This window comes from Lepisma saccharinum, chromosome 13, assembly GCF_977018435.1.
Source record: "Lepisma saccharinum chromosome 13, izLepSacc3.1, whole genome shotgun sequence".
Taxonomy (NCBI): domain Eukaryota; kingdom Metazoa; phylum Arthropoda; class Insecta; order Zygentoma; family Lepismatidae; genus Lepisma; species Lepisma saccharinum.
Window position 1 is genome coordinate 35,419,153 of NC_139241.1, and position 17,277 is coordinate 35,436,429.

The 17,277-nt window shown below is 39.1% G+C and overlaps 1 protein-coding gene across 1 annotated transcript in view; it reads right to left on the reverse strand.

Moving 5' to 3' along the window:
• LOC145997234 (tetraspanin-9-like) overlaps positions 1-17,277 on the reverse strand; it is a 199,237-nt gene that overhangs the window by 99,009 nt on the left and 82,951 nt on the right. Inside the window, exon 2 of the mRNA XM_083134048.1 lies at positions 16,136-16,170. The gene's annotated coding sequence lies outside the window, so the exon portion shown is untranslated. The remainder of the gene's footprint in view (positions 1-16,135; positions 16,171-17,277) is intronic.

Here is a 17,277-nt window from a genome sequence, read left to right on the forward strand (position 1 = left end):
CTTCGTGTTTCGAACGTTCAAAAGAAAGGCGGGCAGTTTAGGTGTTAAAGATTAAAAATTTTGAAAGAAGGGCGGCAACCAAACGTGTATAAACTCCCAGATGAGAGTGGGGGAGGTCGGCTGTTGGAACTGAGACTTGGAAGGGAGAGGCTGTTTTTGCTTCGGTCAGCTAGGACCGGAGGACAGATCTCCCGCAACGGATGCTGTAAGAGATTGGATTGCCGGGCAAGCTAGTGCCTTGGTGTCCAGTTTACAGGTAGAAAGGTAGTTTGTACTGGATGTTATTTTGAAGTAATTACGGTGCGCCGGGCAGCCTAGTGCCTTGTCACCGTGGAGGTTGAGAAATGTACACGTCGGGCGACCTCGCGCCTGTTAAGACGTTTCTTGGAGTAACGCGAGTCTACCTTGTGACAAGCGTACTCCCGATGTAATACATGAAATGTAAAGCATCCAGGTACATACAATAGAGATTTCCATCATCATACTTCAAATTTTACGTTAATTAAACTATAGAAAATACCCAAAATTTCCGTTTTTAATTTCATAGATGCTGGACAAGGTAATTTATCCCCCTATCGCAATAAGGTTTCGCAAAGGTTATCCGTTGTCTCTTGTAGTTAATTATAAAATTATGTTGACTTGTAGCAACCCACGTGCATTGCCGTACAAAGAAAGATACCCCTAGACAAATCTGAGCCGAGCACGAAGTGCATCGAACCTCGAGTGCGGAGGTAAAGTGTGGGGGGCCAGGCGAGTAACAGAGTCAGGCAGTAATGGGATTCTTGCGTAAAGCTCCCGTCACCCACAAAGAGAAGAAAGTTGCACCAATAAATTTACGTTAATTTCTTATTTCTATATTTAATTTTTAACGTTTTCTATGGCTACGATGAGTAAAAACGGATTAACGACCTTTCGTCAGGATTTGTGGATAATCTATTTAGTGCAATTTACTCTTATGTCGGGCTTCCATTGGCGCAGAGGTAACGTTGTACAGTCAATGGCAAAGATAATAGTAGGCAAAATGCCCTTCGCTATTTTCCTCGCTTTCTTATTCTACACCCTATATTATTTTAAGGAATTATGATGATTCGAAGCAGGTATTGTCCTCTGACTTATTGACATTTTTTCAATTCATTATTATGACATTGTGTATAACAGACCGAATTAAAATTGTGATGGATACTGTTTATTTTGCCATTCGGTGCACCTTGTAGCAAAGGGGTCATGGTGTCATCCCGAACATTGCATAGTGTTCGGATCCCATCTTGATTATCCTATTTTTTCATAAAGTGAATTTAACCCTAGCTTTCCCGAGAGAGACTGTCAGGACCACCAGCTTTTCTTTTTCGATTTTTCAACTGTTAATACTTTTATAAAAACTGAAAATAAATTGCATTCTTCCCTAGCGTGTTTCCAGTATTTCTGTATTACTTTTGTTAAGGCCCGCCCTTAGGATGTGTGCTCTGACATGACACTCATGTCTGAAATAGTACAATTGGTTGGTAATCATGGTAATTTTTGTAATTATTGTAATTACTATATAACTGCACGTATATAAACAAAAAGAAACATTGATGCGACATTAATATGTTTCTTCGAGGCTTAGTCAATGATGTGTGATAAATGTGTGACACTCGTGCAATAATTGGTTCATCTTTTTTTATTAATGATGGTAATTTTTTAACTATTGTAATTAATGTATAACAACACCTATGTAAACGACAAAGGACAATAAAAAATTGTGAATTTTAGTGATAAAAAAGTGCTGGCCTGTGAGCACCCCTCAGGCAAGAAAGTTTCTCGTGCAGCACGGGAGAGCTAGGGTGCTTATGTGCTCACTGACGAATTAGTGTTAGTTTCAGATGCGTCAGGGGAAAGAGGAGATTATACTTCTCTTCCACCGGCTCTTAATCAGATGGCGATGAGGATCAATGATACTTTTCTGAAATACGGAGTGTGTTGAAGTGTGTTCGTTTGTGTGTGTAAGAAAGAAAGCAGAAGGAAACGTCCATATACCTTGCCCAGGTTGGCTCACCAAAAGAGCTGGCCATTGATTTATCCTAAAACAATACGACCCAGAATCTTTGACAAAGGTCCAATTTATGGTCACTTTGGCTTTAAATTTACACATTCAGTTACTTGCTTTTCACCTATAACTAAGGACGTGAAGTTTTGTTTAAACGATATCATCGAAAAGTTGAGGAAAGCAAAATAAAGTGTTTAAAATGTATTTGGGTAGGTTAAGGAGGCAAATTTATGGTATTAAGGAATCGCGAAATAACACCGAATTTTGCACTTTAACGCGAAAAACGCCGCGAAATATAAACTATATATGCAATATCACTACTTCTGTTCAAAGAGTGTTACATGAAGCGTTTATATATCTAGCCTAGCTGGTGAAAGTTAGATCAAAAGAGATTGTCACACTTCGTTTTATTGCAGTTTGGCGGTTTAGTGTGTATTGTATATTTAGTGGCCGATGAGATGAAATAGTTTTCCAAATTCTAGAAATTTGGTCATTTCTCACAAAGGTAAGCCTTAAATTTATTTCTTGTCATTAAAACTAAACTTGTTTCAATTTTCCAGAACTAATACGTATGATGTGAAAATATCTTAAGCATAGAAGTAACAATATGAACGCATGTAAAAATAACAACCGATTTTAAATTAATAACACCGAATTTTGCCCAAAACCGCGAAAAAATAACACCGAATTGCAATAAAAATTAACTTAATTAATTTAGGGGTAAATAAAAGCTATAACAGCTCTCTTGATCCAATTAGAATAGGCGTACATAGCACATTGGAAATAAATACATACCAATTACAACACACATACACTACTCACTACGAACTTGGTTTCGCGCTTAATCCGTTTCGCTGTTGTTCCTTTCGCAATAATTATTGGTTTTTAATTTTGGTTTCGCGATTAATCCGTTTCGCTCCAGATGGAAAATTCTGGATAAACCCCTTAAATGAGACTGGATTTAATTGAACCAGAGAACGTATGAATGACTATCCACACCCAGAAAAGTAAATGCATCAGTTGAAACAAAATGCATAAAACCTGTAGCTCAGAGCAAATGTTGAAGTGCATCATCGAGATGCAGGAAGGTGTATGAAAGTACAGCTCGATACAGAAAGAAATGTTCACTTGCATGATATGATGCATTTCAGCGTTACTTCTACGAACTATAAACAAAAATGCACAAGAGTGCCTGATTCTTGGCAAAAGCTAAAACAATCACTTTAGTACATCAATCGATACGTTTCGATTGGTGCATGAAGAAGATATGATGCAGTTTTCTGTGTGTATAATGGAAGGAGAACAAGTTCTGGAGTCCACGTCTCACCAGAATCAACAATAATGTGAATCGATGCTTCCACGCAACCAGAAGTGTCAACGGATTAGAAACCAACCGCTCGTTACGCTCAATTTTTACTTTCTACATCGGCAACAATATCTTATCTGGTTTCTTAAAAAGGGCAAGACGCCCCCTGCGGTTGACCTTTTTACGAGTCAGCCGTAATGAAAGTGGAGCATCTCGAGGCGAACTCGAAGACGAGTAGGCAGATGGACTCCAGCGTGGTTTCTAATGACGACAGAAACGGTGCCCGCCCATGGAACAAGCACGCATGCCCACAAGGTAGGGCTTTCCATCTTCAAATAATCATACATGTTGATGAAGATCGTGTTTATTGGTTCCCTCCCAACTCGCAGGTGTTGCTTCTTGTACGCGAGAATAGACTCATTTCTACTCTTATGGCCATGGCTCCAAAGCTGATGACAAGTCTTTCAAATGGCATTGCCATCAGGGAGTGGGGGAATTACAATGGGCTGTAGCTCAGCGAAATGACTCACATCACGTTCCTGTTCGCCCAGGGGTGCACCCTCCCCACACACCCAAGGTCAATAACGCATTCCCACAGATCATGTATAATCCTCATCAAGTATTTAATTACGACAGCGTGTCTACTACTCTATCCCAATTACTCATACCCTGTCTCAACTATCTCTGGAACAAGGTCGCGCATAGAGTCAGAGAAGTTGGGGAAATCGAGCGGGCAGAGGGAAGCAGTACACGGTGCTGCGAAGGCTGGTAGCTGCAGTCGCTATCCTCCTCCACGCAATACTGTTCCCTCTCACGTGTTCATTGGTGGAGCTCTCTCGCGTCACTACTTTCGCAAAGACTTGTTTTCGCTCGCCTGCTCCAGAGATAACTGAGACAGAATGAAGTCACTTTTTTCTTTAGCTTTACTGAATACTTTACTTGATCTGCACACCCTCAATTCTTCTGTCTGTTTATCTAACGGATTCAATACGGTTCACTACGAAGGCACGGGTCCCGGGTTCGAATCCTGACCTGGACGTTTGTGAGTATCTATTCATCAATTTCAGCTTATCATCACTCATCCCCATCTTCGCAAATTTAGCAAAAGTGGCACAAAAAGCCAAGTAAAATAAAGCAACTCAATCAATCAATAGTAGCAAAAGTCAATGAATAACTAATATTCTAATTCCCTCCTCCCTCACCTCATCCCGCATATTGCAGGATGGTGCCAAGGTGTAAATATTTTTTACATATATTTCAGAAAAATATAAACATCTTGAATTATATAAATTCTAAGGGGGAAAAAGCTACTAAAATTTGCACTCCACCAAATGTGTCTTGAGTACGAGTTTGAATTTGCTCGCCCACAAATCTATAAATGTCTTTGGCTTGTATGCGGAGACATAGTAATAGTTTGGAAGTGGATAACAACTGCCCAAAGCCTTAAGGCATATTTATATAACCGTCAAGTCAAAATAAAAGTATAATATTACTTAGCTGCTTCTCTAGTTTCAGCAGTTTAAGCAATCTGGTTGTGTCAAATTTTTCAATTACTTTTAGAAGTGCGCCATCTTTTGACATTTCTGAGAAATTTAATCTCCCACATAAAATTACTGGCATCGAGATTAGACATGGGAGAGTCTCGTCTTATATCGTTCTCGGGGTGTTAGAAGTGACCTTTCAGGAAGGCAAATACTGAACATGTCAACCTCTCTTCCATGTAGTGAGTAAATGCTGCATTTTTGCAGGTCGAGTTGGTATTTTAAGTCCACTTGATGCACAGTAAAGCTAAACGATTTTTGATTGATTGAGTTGGAGTTTTAAGTCCACTTTATGCACAGTAAGGCTAATCGGGACTGGACCTACAGTTTAAAGTGGGATCCGAACCACCGGGTATCGAACCGACACTACCATTGCGCCATCGGGGAGGCACTTTTGCAAGTTGAGACTGGCGCTTGTGCCCATAGACAGAAGTATAATCCTCTGTGGGAGTGGTCTGTCATTTTGTTTTTGTTATTGTCCCCTCATCTATTTCATGTGATCAACATCCATCCATCATCGTTGTGATTAGCCAAAATTGAAAAAAGAGCGACGTAAAGTATGGTACGCTCTCGTACAGTTGCGTAACATTTCTAAAAACGTTTAAGGAAATGTATGACAAACAAGTAGATCTGTGTTTGGTATTGTTCTGATGAAGGAATACTCACAGTTCAAAAGACATAATATTCGCCAGCATGTAACCGATTAATGGAAGTATGTTTAATAAAATTTATCTCGTTTAACAGAAGTTTATTAAAAACTAAATAAATGTTACATTCATTCCAATGATACGTCGTTCTTATCTGTTGTTTATTGTTGACGTATTTCTTTGAAATGTTACGTAATTCTGATGATATCAAACGAGTTCGAGATTAAGACCACAAGTATAAAAACCCCGAGACTTGGATATTGTGGTGCAGTTTAATTCATTTTAATTTCATTGCGCTCTGATCTTCAGTTTCATTCTGTCACCAGAGGTCTCTTTGTCTACTTCTCTTAGTTTCCTTCTATCTTTCCATGCATCTTTCTATTTCCTTTTCAATCCCTTTCTCTCTTGCTTTCTCCATGTCTGTTCTTTTTACTTTCGGCGTTTCTTCCTTTATTCCTATAATTATATTTTCTCTCTGTTTTCCTATCTCTTTCCATCTTTCGGCGTTTCATTCTCCATTTCTGTATTTTATATTCTTCTCTTTCTAGCGCTATTTCTATATCTTTATCTTATCCTTCCTGTGCTACTCTCTTTCTTTCTCTCTGCGGTAATTCCTTATTTTTGTCTCTTTCTTTTTATCGTGTTGCTCTATCTCTTACATTCTTTTGCTGTTTACTCCTCTATTTTTATCTCTCTCATTCTCAGTTTCTCTGTCTTTCATCTCTTCTTGTGTTTATTGCTCTTTCGCCCTTTGTTCTCTCATTCTGCCTCTGTCTCTCTCTCTCTTTCTATTTATTTATTTTCTGCGCATGAATTAAGCTGAATTTAGAATTAGCCAATAGGGAATTCACGTGCTTTTGTTTACGTTGACTTCGTTCTTACAATGGACGAGGAATAGTTCCAAAAATTCAACAACGACGTTTTACTAGAGGGAATGAAGCACTTCCTCTGATGCTGCACCGTGAAAACGTCGGTTCCAGGAAAACGTGATATCCACTTGATCAATCAGATACCGCTTGTCTGGTCAGGTTATCAGATGCATAACGATCGCCACCTTGTAACGGTGAAGGTGTGCCGCGTCATCATTATACTCTTCACAGACTTCCGCTTTCGGTGACCCTCAGGACAATCGGCATTCCTCCTTTTGTTTACCGTTTTTTCCCTCCCTATTCTCTTGGTTCTTTGTTCTACTGATCTTCCCTCTGTCGAGATGACACTTTGGAGATAGCAGGTGACGTACAACGGACTGGGCATCGTGCATTCCAAGTGATGCGTTGATGCCAGTCCAAAGGGAAGGGAAAAGTGGTCTGGTTGTTAGAGTTTCAACAATTTGTTGTCCTTGCAGCGACGCTTCTTACTACCGACAGACATGGGAAGAAGAGTTGAAGGTTCCATATTTAAGAAAACATTAAATATTTTGACTGTGAGGAATATTAAGAACGTGAACTTCTTGTAAAGCTACACTGGACTCACAGATGTACAACATACAACACACAAAGGATTACCCTGCTGCTAATGGCCGATCTCCGTGGTGGAGTGGCTATCACAGTGTGGTACGATGACAGAGGTCCTGGGTTCGAATCCCGGCCTGGGCATGGGTGTTCTCCATATCTTCGTGATTAGCCAAAAGTGACAGAATTGCGAAGTAAAATAAGCCACATCAATCAATCTCTATTTCCCTTAGTTTCTCTCTCTTTATTTCTATCTTCCCATACTTCTCTTTCTTTCCTTCTAAATATCGATCTCTCTCTTTCTTTCTTCTCCCCGTCTTCCTCTATTTCAATATCTTTATTCTTCTCTCGTTCTTCCTTTTGTTACTCTATCTCTTTCTTTCTTTCTTTTGGTGTTTCTTCCTCTATTTTTATATTCCTCCTTTCTTCTTCTCTTTCTCTATTCCGTTCGTTCTTCCCCTCTGTCTATTTCTTTCGTTAGCCTGAAAGAATACAGTCCAATGTGTAATGCGTGGAAGTCAGATTGACATTTGAGTGCTTCCGGAAAGGTCACCTGGTTCGAGTTTCGAACCACTGATATAATAAGTTGTAATAGCATCGAAAAAAATCTTTAATGAGATTTTGAATCGCAAAGCTACAATAGCAGTTGTTAAACATATTTCATCTACAATATATAACTGAATCTATCCTCTGATTGTTTTTATGGAAAAATTTTGGCGTGCTTGAAACATGTACGTAATGTAAAATGTCCAAATATGCTAATTTACACATGTTTTATAATATTCTTCCAGATTATTCATCATTCGTCGCAGCCTACTTCTAGTCACCGAGTGCATACTGGGGAAGTTCTGTCGGTTGTAAGATGGTAGCGCGTGTAAACAAATAGACGTGGCTTCTGAAAAATTATATTGGTTGTTCAAATGTCACCTGTTCAGAAATATTGCGAGTAGGAATATAGTGCAGGTATAAAGCCATAACATTCAACATAGAGCCGATAACCAAGATGATAAGAACCATTTGTACTATTATCCCTTTCGTGATGACACAAACACTTAGCACTGAAAACTGACAACGATGTGTTTAAAACGCCATTCATTTTGGGAACGCAGGACATGATTGCGAGACAAGCAGCGACGCGTCGAGTCATTCTTTTCGCAAACCGTCTCAGGAAAGGTTTAACAGTAGTCTCTCATGAGAGGCCGCACAACAGACGAAACATTTGACCCGAGTCACGTTGCGACGGTTTGCGACAAAACAACGAAGGCCCATGGAATTTGATCTCGCGTGGAGAGGCTTGAGACAAAGTGATCTGCGCATGCGCCAATCCATTCGCCTCAGACACAGACATTTAATCATAGAACGGAAAAGGGAGCAACTTGAAGCCAGCAAATAAATGTAGGCCTATTCATTGAATCTTACATTAAATGTAAGAGATATAGAAATATATTCAATTCACAGTAAACGGATACATCAATTCTACATAATTCTACATACACATTGATACATTGATTCTGCCGTAAATTGTTATCTTTATATCCTAACGTAATTTTTGAATATTTTAAAGCAGAACTCTGTAAAGTTGATGGAATAGAATACTCGTCCACTTATCAATATGTTGAACAACTTTTAATTGTTATAATCTTCAAGTATCGGTATCGGTGTAAATTGGAAGAGTGTCGGAATTGGTTCGAAATGGTATCGATTCATCATTAGAACTAACACGTGTTTTCTCAGGGGTCACGTGCACTGACGTAGTCAGGATTTTTCTTCGGCAGGGACTGGAATTGTATAGGTGTAGGTGGATAGTACATAGCCGCTATCTAAGGGACGGTATGCACAATAAGATATTTTGTATATTTAGAACTTTCCACTCTCAAAAATGGCAATCATTTTAAGGGGGGCTTGAATTAATCACTCTGGTTTTCCAGATTTCTTCACTGCTTTTATTTGAAAATGCTGATTTTCTCAAAATTTCGGAGAAGACTATAGTCCCATCAGCCCCCATTCTGCGTACGCCAGTGGTCACATGGTTTTCTATACTTTAACTTGGAGTCGTGGATGGGGTAGAGCCATGATGATGTCCCTGGAGCTCTCCTGACTAGTTCCCCCTGACATTTACATCTCCCTGACCTTTCCGTCTGGATAATGATGAGAGCACCGAACCCGTTCCACCCTTCGCTTCCACCCTTGGAGCCTACATCCACCCGTTCCAATTCCAATGCACTGAGGGAGGGCCACCTCCTCCACTGCGACGGGCTAATGGCTGATTGACCCTTGTGGGGGCTCCCTCGTCTATCTCTCAGCTCCAATATGGCGGATGCTTTGGAGACAAGCAGGGTTACAAACTCACAATATAAAGAAAACTTTAATTTCGTTTAGATGGCTTCAAGGCTGACAACATATTTTCAGGCCGACTTTGCTTTCCTACACAGCACACAAATATCAAGGAGACATCTAATGGATATCTCTGGATATTCTTACCGAAATTTTGGATGTGTAGAGATTATCGAGAAATATCCAGCAGACATCCCTTTGGATATCCATCTGTCCGTCCATATGTCCGTCAGGGAAAATATATGTTTTGGACATTCTGAGGGTCATATTTGGACACAATTCGGATATTCTATGGATGTATGGATCACTTTTCGATATGATTCGGATATCAGTGAGACTTGGTTCACGTCATAGGGACTTTATCTGGATGTTTTTATTTTTTTGTGAATAAGCATATATTCTATACTAGAATTGGACCTATTCTGAGCATTATCTTGATATTTTGCACTCATATTTTGGATAGGAAAAGAACATACTAGATTTATGCATATCAGAGATCTCGTGCACACATACGTCTACAACATATACTCCTCTCTCCCTCCCTCCCTCTACCCTCTCTCTCTCACACACACTAACACGCACACAAGATTCATATATTTCATCATTTGATAACCAGTTACGTGAAGATGAAATCAAAGTTAAAGACTAATTCCGAAATTACACGAATAGTTTGTTCATCTTTTATCACCACAAGCATGGATACTATTTCACTTCTTCAATTAACTGCTCATGAAACGTCATTTTTGCAGCGTTGTATTTGATAGTTGCTACTGAAGGGCAAGGCAAGTACTGGCGGCTGAGAGGTCACGAAGCAGGCGGCATAAGAACGCAAGTTGCTGTGCATGCTCGTTTCGTTCAGGGCCACGTTTTACAAAAAAAAACAGCTGAGAATCAAACACTCCTGGACGCAGCTACACTCTCTCCCAGTAATCTATGCAGCAAGGGAACGAAAACAATTGGTGACTCAAGAGGGATCGGCCAATGAACGCGTGTGAGAACGGGATTCCGTGGAGGAGGAAAAACGACTGCAGTGAGAGACCTAGGTTTGATTCCAAGGTGAGAATTGTTCATTGTCCCGAGATAAATTGCTCTAGGGCTCACTCATACTCTCGTTATACATGAGAGCGACGCTGCCGTAAAAGTGAGTAAGCTGGTCGGATAATGATGCTAATTACATCACATTCACTATAACCGAGACTGTGACTACGATTGTAGGGAAACCTTACGCCTCTCCACGCCCCATACATGACACAGGAAGAACTTCACCACTTTTAGACTACAGCAGGGCAATATCTTTGACTTGCATGAGACAAAGAACGAATGTATGGTAGAATATGAGTGTAATTTACACGATTTTTTTAAAAAAAAAAATTTTGTAAAAATATTATTAAATTTAAATCAGGAAATAAAGCAATTAGAGGTATTTTAAATATTTAAACGCTCCCTGAAACATCATTTAATGATTAGATCAGACATAAAATTTTTCAAAACCTTCACCGCCACTTCAACGACAATCTCAAATCCAGTGCTTTCATTCTTGTCCCTCGAGCAATGTTGCCAAATCACAACTTCATTTTCCCCCTATGTCTAACTCACGTTCCTGTGATAATCATATTAAATAACAAAATAAATCAATCAAGTTCCATCATTCATTTCATGATTCATCGTAAGTGGCGCCAACTTTTGTAAAACATTGGGTGGACTAAAGTGTAACATTTGTTTTATAATTTTATGCAGCAGCATTTTCTATTGTTAGGACATCCCAATGTAAAATGGCTAATGCTATATTTAGAATATTTTCTAAAATGAGTAAATAAAATAAATGGGGTGACCCCAGACATACTCTTTTTAAGAGTATTATACTCTTTTAGAGGTTCCTATACTCTATACTCTTTTCAATTTGCAAAAATTCCCAAAAATACTCTTTCCTTGCTATTTAATTTAATTCATTATTTTACGCGTAAAATTACCTTAAAATCCACAGAACGGAAAACGTCAAGTATTTACTCCTTGACTCAAAAATTTCCTGTGACCAATTTCAAATGTCATTTTTCATATTCCATCAACAAGCAAAACATATTTCAAATTCATTGGAATTTAATGATAATGATTAGGACTGAGCCGATACCGATACCGATGCCGATACTCTTACAGATTCCCACCGATACCGATACCGATACATGAAAATTGCAATAATTAAAATTTGTTTAAAATATTGGTCAATATTGGTGTATAAATATTCTCCTCCAATTATATGCATTAACATACCAAGAAATTTGGTTTAGAATATTCAAGAATTGCATCAGAATATCAAAATAGATATTATGTAGTCACAAAATATAGTTTTTTGTGTAAAATTAATGTAAAATAAAAAGGAAGTTTTAATTTTGCATAATTTCCAGGATAATTAGACTGTCAAGAAGTCGCGCGGGATTTTTGCGGACCCCGTGAAAGAGCAAAATGCATGCGCACCTTCAACCTATAGACTATACTCTTTTTGGTCAACAAATATCTGGTCACCCTAAAATAAATAAGTAGGCTGAGTATGTGCCCTAAAATTTATTTCTGTTCCCTGGGCCAGAAAATGTAGGCTTTTGCGTTAAAAATCAGTTTCAAGACATTTCTGAAAGGAACACATGAATTATATGGTGGCTGTTTTCGCCCATTTTAGTTATAAGTGCTTAATCCTGGAAAATAATGAAAAATCTGTCGATATTCGTAGCTTTTATTGTCTATTTGTATCTTTCGTTGTTTTCTTGTCTGTCTATTTTGAGAGTTCTCAGTACGTACTGATCCTCATTTTGGTTATAAGCCCTTTTCCTGCTTTACTTTCCTAATAACTATGGGAGCACGAATAGTGCAAATGATATAGGACACTGAGAAGTATCATATTGAAGATGTAACAAATGTATTGAAACATTATGATAAAACTTAGTCAGTAATAAAGTTTTATTTGTCATAAAATCTTTGTTTCTTAAGCGAAGGGACTTAATTCTAAAATAAACAAGCAAATTATTGGGTGGACCTCACAGGCCCATGGGGTGTAAGGGGTGACCTTATACGTAGTACACCCAAATGTCAACCTCACTTCCACGTTAGTGCACCCTGGACTGAAGACTAACGAGGCTCTCGCGACTGGCCCCATGGCCAGTATAATTTTGTTTGTATTGTCCTGTTGTCCTTATGTGTGCTGAGTGCCTCTTTACAGCCTCAGCTTTTAACAGAAGTCAGAACATTTTAAGATTTTTAATTACGCAACGTTAGAGTTGTTCTTTGTAATGATAAGGGGCTGGCCCCCGTATAATGTGACGGGAGCAAAATAGCCTAAGTGCTGACGCTCCCACAATTTTAAAATCAAATTCAAATTCAAACTCACAGGCCCATATAAGTTGGTGCCACTGTTCAACATCATCGTTGCGACTTACCCAAAGAACAGAAAAGCATCGTGGAATGGCCGAAATAGAAAGAAAATGATACTCTAAAACAAATCGCGATAGTCAATCCATCCAATCTAAAATAAATCTAACATTAAGCTGCTTAGAAAAAGCACTTAGAGCAGACAGTTTTACGTGTTTAATGTTTGAATAGCAAACATTACACACATATTATATATATTGGATCATCACTGTTTAGGATTTTACACATGCACAATATTATATTATAGTGATAATATTTTCCTTAATTCAGTATGGCTTAGATGAAAGCAACAGTTTGTGAATTATGTGCCTTTTCCCGAAAACTGTACAAAGGAACATTCAGAAAGATTCCTAAACTCAGTAACATTTATTCCCTCTGGCAACACTTCCTTGTACCTCTTCCAGTGATGCGCGTGGAAGAGATCTGGCCTGGCGCGGACAAAAAAAAACTCACCGAACCGCTACAGAAAGATTCTTATCGTATCCTACGGAGGTATCGCAGAGGTCAAAGCAAGGTCGGGAACCTGACCCACAAACCCCCGGCAGGAATCTTCTCCAGCACCAATATTATGCCTCGTAAAAAAAAATGTTGTTGCAGACATTGCCTTGTCTTCCTTGAAACCCTACGTTGATTGTGGTCGTGTTTATCCCACCTGAGCAGGTATACTGAACCCTTTTTCTCAATGTTGCCAGGCGTTTTTTTTCAGGACGCTGGAATGTTCTGCACAAGACCGAGATGTAAGCCAACGTAGTGGTATAAGGGTGTCATAGTTTCCAATCGAGGGAAGGGGTAAGTTTTTATTTAGGGAGTGTACGGATAAAATTAGAGCCAAATTGCCCAACGTGTGGGCCATTTAGGGGTGTAAACAAGAACGTATTTAGGGGTCCAGGGGGTCCGGACCCCCCCGAAAGATTTATCAAGAACAAAACTTAAATAATGAAAAATATATTCGTTTAGCCGTTGTATAATTTCCTCTGCACTTATTGGAATATAAGGATTATTTTGGAATCATAGGGCTCAGAAGGGCACGGAGGACTTATTTTTAGAGTCCGGCCCCCCTTCCCTACCCGAAAGACTTATTAAGTACGAAAATTAATTAATGAAAATATTCTCGTTTAGCATTTGTTGTAATTTCCTCTGAACATATTGGAAGACAAGGATTATATTGGGATCATAAGGCTTTGAAGGACAGGAAGGACTTATATAAGGGTTTGGTTTGGTTTGAGTTGGTGTTTTAAGTCCACTTTTTGCACAGTAAGGCTAATCGGGACTGGACCTACAGTTTAAAGTGGAATCCGAACCACAATGTGCCTCCACCGGGTACCGAACCCGGGACCCCTTGATTACTAGGCGACGACGCTACCACTGCGCCATCGGAGAGGCCTACTTATATAAGGGGTTCCAGGGGTCCGGACCCCCCGAATGACTCACCAAGTACTAAAAATAAGTAATTAAAATATTAGAATTTGTTGCATAATCGATGGTTATTAATTTCCTCTGAACTTTTTACAAGGCAAGGATTATATTGGGATCACACGGCTTTGAATGACATTGCAAAGAAGATTTATACACTACTACTCAATATGAATAAAATATTAATCAGAAACTTACTTTTCTCCAACTACATGTAACATCATTTTTGTTATTCGATAAATAGTCAATTATTCATCTATTTGACATTAATTTCATTTGCCAGGGCACTTGTTTTTATGTACATTATTCCGATCTTAACTACAGGTAAGTTACGTAATGAATATGCACTCTTATATCTCTATTCTTATACAGTCTTTTTACCTAAACGTGTAATAATAATATAGTATTAATTTTTATATTGTAATTAGTATTAATTTGATTTATAATTATTTTAATGTAAACATTATTATTATTATTCCTGAGACATTTGTTTCGGACTCCCCCCGAAACATATTTCTAGATACGTGCCTGGGTGTAAGGTATGACCCTTTCACGTAGTACACCCAATTGTCAACCTCACTTCCAAGTGTACGTACACCCTGGACTGCATTTTGCAGAACAACGAAGCCCTGTCGTCTGGACCTACGGCCAGGATAATCCTCTGTAGAGCTGTGTGTGTGTATATATTGTCCTGTGTGCTGAGTGCCACTTTACAGCCTCAACTTTTAACCCAAGTAAGAATATTTTAGTTCTCCGTTATACGAGGGTTATTTTTAAGTAAGGTACGTTTTGCAATAAAAACGAAGTAAGTAAATGCTTTTCAAAAAACATTTATTTTCTGAATTTAAATACACTTCTCTATTTTTCTACATAATTTCCTTGCCAGTTTAAACATTTATGGTAAGGTACTACGAGGCTTTGGATACCCTCCTCATAGAACTTTGCCGCCTGTGATGATAGCCAGTTACTCGCGGTCGTTTTCACTTCTTCATCAGTGTCTAAACGCTTGCCGCCCAGGAAGGTCTTCAGATGGCGGAAGCGGTGGTAGTCGCTAGGCGCAAGGTATTGACTGTATGGCGGATGGTCAATACATTTGATTTGATTTAGTTTATTTTACTTCGCGTTTTGTGCCTCTTGGCTAATTTGCGAAGATGGGGATGAGTGATGAAATGATGAAATTGATGAATGGACATTCACAAACAACCAAGCCCGACCGGGATTCGAACCCGGTACCCTTGGCGACGCAGCGCGATGTGATAACCACTCGGCCACAGGGTCGGGCAGGATGGTCAATACATCATAGCCGGTCAAAGTGAAAGCAAAACAGATACTTTCAAAGCGCAAGATAATGGCAACTGTGTTTTGGGACAGGCAGGGTGTTTTGTTAGTTGACTTTTTGCCGCAAGGAACAACAATTAACTCGGCTTCCTACTGTGAGACCCTAAGAAAACTTCGTCGAGCAATCCAGAAGAAACTGCGTGGAATCCTGTCAGCCAGTGTCGTACTGATTCATGACAATGCAAACTAAGCTAACCACTCTCTTTTTTTTCTTCTAAAGGAAAACTCCTAAGCGGCAGTCTTCCCCATCTCACATATCATTTAAGTCAATTTTTCTACTTTTTCATTCAAGACTTCAGGAGAGACGAACACAAATATCCATGGATTCGAAACCAACCCGGGAGCCCAGCGCGCTGTGATAACCACACTGCTACAGATGTAGGCAAATTTAGCTTAAATTTCCTGGTACGGGTGGGTCACTGGATGACTGTCAAAAGGTTAGGTCAAATTCTCAAAACAAAATTTTCATTCATCAATATCTATACAAACTCATTTAATGTTTTTCTAAAATTTGCTCATTACATTTTGACAGGGTGGACCACACGTTGGACAATCATCCATGAAATAAACTTCAAAATCTGGTCATGCCTATTTCTATAGTTACTGGAGAAGTACAAGCAAATAAGTTAGTATACTTAGTACAAAAATAATGGCATACGTACCACTTGTTTCCATGAAAATGCGCCTAGACAGGAACCTGGAAAGGAGAATGAACAAATGAGTAACACAAATAAGTAAATACGAAATAACAGAAATGCTTAACAATACAGACACAACCCAAAATGTGTCCACTAACAGACATGTATGTTAACTCTGGTAACACAATAAGTGCCTAATGCACTTTTTATGCATCAAAGTAAACAGAAAAATGCATTAATAGCTACTTTTATTAGCTGCCATTTCATGTGATGCACAAAAATATGGATCAATCGAGACGGTCTAACAGATGCGAGGCATTTGAAGTTATGCGAATACCCAGTGGCGGCGATTGAGTCCCAAAACAGTACAATTCCCTTTGTATATAAGATTTAGCATAGCGTGGGGGCAAAAGTGGCGAAAAGTGGGGGACAACTGCCCCCCCCCCCAATCGCAGCCACTGCATCATACTGTTTCAAACTGGCTGATCGCTTTTCTTAAACGAAACCAAGCCCATATTAATGTGTAGTCACAAACTCCCATGCTATCACTAATATTTCAAGGCAGAATTATTTTATGTGTATTGACCAACACTGTAACTTCGGAGATGAATTTATATTCACATCCCTTTAAAAATTTCATTGCCAGATTGGAAATTCTGGACAAACCACTAGATGTAGTAGCAGTCACTAAGATCACAGTCATTGGTGAAGTTTATGTAATATCCGCTTTGAGCACATGAGACAGTTCTTTAAAGTGGGGTTCTATCCACAACGATATGTGTCTTTTCGATGGTAAAAAAGTGCTGTAATCAGGCCTTCGGGACACCAAAAGCTACCCAAATAACCAGGCAAATTTGGAGAAAGGTTTCCATAATAAATTCCTTTCCAATGTTTTGACAAATAAAAAAAGCCATTCATCCATTTTATTTTTATTAACAGAAAGCCAGTGCCGGAATGGGACTGCCAAGGGGGCGGTGGCAATTTTCATCAACAATGCGCCGATTGTGAGCAGTTGGTAGTGTAAAGGCGCCAAATGTGTGTTTTCGGAGCGGTACTGGGAGGACGCACTGGGATTTTACCCGGTGTCCCGGTGGGCCAGTCCGGCCCTGAAAGTGTATCATATATTTATAGTATATTTATTCATTTTTAATACAGAAAATTTTAAA